Raw genomic sequence first — 1,851 nt, forward strand, 5'->3', positions numbered from 1 at the left:
GATCATTTTGTTAAAAAACAAAAACAAAAACAAATTAACACTATGAAATCTTCTGATTTAAAATCTGCTTCTGATTTAAAATATTTGAACTTTTAATAAATAATTTAATTTTACAGATCACATTGGAATCATAAAAGGGAAGTACATTGAGGGTTCTATTTTTCTTGTAGTCGCGCTGACTTAAGGATGAGGAATTGGTCAAAAGAAAACACCACTGTAATATCTTACTCATCCTGACTTTTTTGATCAGGATAAAACTGTATTAGAACCAACATGTGCATTAAGGAAAACTGGTTCATAGTGGGTTACCTCTTAAAAACAAACCTAAAATAGGAACTAAACTAAGAGGAATTATATGAGTCAAAATAACTGCACTTAGAAACCTAGTTTCTTTTAGTTATAAGGACACAATCTAAAAGAAACAGGTATGTTTACTTTGTTTGTAAAATCATACTTATAGTGACCAAATCTAGTCATAAAGATTTAAAGGAGATTTTTTTCTTGATTAGTTAATAAATATACAGTCACAGTTTTAAGATATATAATTGAAATAAGAGTATACCAATATAGAAGCAGGCAAAGAGCATTGCTGTGATATACAAGCACGTAGATACATTTTGAACGTTTTCCTTTCTTTTCTCATTATGCAAATTCTGATGTAGCATTTGAAATCGTATATGTTTTACAAACTGGAAAGGTTGAGTCAATACCTAATTTATCATCATTTTGGTTTTTGTCGCCTTTGCAGTCTCTTGGATATATTTTTTATTGTACTTGTGTCCTGCATATTAGTCTTCTGTTCTTTAGTCCTGGCTGTGGAATTCCCTCATTCTTTGATCACAGATGCAGTGTAAGGCCTTTTCAGTCCGAGATGATCTTTTGGACCAGTGGGAGCAGTCCTAGTGGACTCATTGATGGATGTAAGTTGATTTTCTCCTGCCGAACCAGACAAAAGGGCTTGGGTATTTATCAGGGCAAGTTCTTCATCAGCTATTGAATCACCTTCCAAAAGAGAGATGTCATTAAATTTTTTAAATGGAGTCATCTGAGGAGAATTCAATTCTTTTTTCTTCATAGGTGTTTCATATTTGTTGCCACAACTCCGTGGTGGCTGAAATGCCTTCTGTGCAGCTGGAGAAACAAATGTACAAATGGGACTGACAGGTGGAGGTACAGGCAATCTGCTCAAGAAATCCAAGGCTCTTCTCTTTTTGCAGTTTTTTGGGTCATCAGTCTCTTTCTCCCCTTTGCAACAAGACTTTGAAGTCATTTGGGCTGCTACAGGTGTGGAGAAAGACTTCCCTTTGAGCTTACAAAGTGATAACTGTCTCATGAAAGGCAGAGCAGCACATGCTAAAAAATATTCAAGCATTTGTTGGAGAGATAGGAAGGCATTGGGCTAAGATCTTGAACATATCTTAGACCTGACAGCTCAGTCTCTTTCTGAAATGTCTGAAAATTAATGAGATCTGTAAACATTCTTAAGGGCTCTCTCTCTCTCTCTCTCTCTCTCTCTCTCTCTCTCTCTCTCTCTCCCCCTCCCTCCCTTCCTCCTTCCCCCCCTCTTGTGGCATAAGGCCCATGTATAAGAAGTGATGAAGACAATAACAAGCAAAAATTTGGCCTCTGTAACCTAATCCTTTTTGGCTTTGCAGCTGATTGCCAGGTTTCCTCCCAGCCACCCTTACCCTCCCTGCCTAAGGCTGTTGATTGGTCTAACACCTTAGCCTCCTTGCTCATCAGCATTCACTTCTACAGAACTTTTACATTAATTTCACTTAATGTAAAACCACCTTCTTATTACACTCTGAACATTTTCATCTCTCCAAGCGCCTGAAATTCTGTGACTTT

General features: G+C 37.0%; 1 pseudogene; it reads right to left on the bottom strand.

The window, feature by feature from the left end:
* Nucleotides 1-721: 721 nt before the first annotated feature.
* On the bottom strand, nt 722-1,333 carry LOC132530487 (breast cancer type 2 susceptibility protein-like; annotated as a pseudogene).
* Nucleotides 1,334-1,851: the final 518 nt, after the last annotated feature.

The sequence above is a fragment of the Lagenorhynchus albirostris genome, chromosome 12 (assembly GCF_949774975.1).
Source record: "Lagenorhynchus albirostris chromosome 12, mLagAlb1.1, whole genome shotgun sequence".
Taxonomy (NCBI): domain Eukaryota; kingdom Metazoa; phylum Chordata; class Mammalia; order Artiodactyla; family Delphinidae; genus Lagenorhynchus; species Lagenorhynchus albirostris.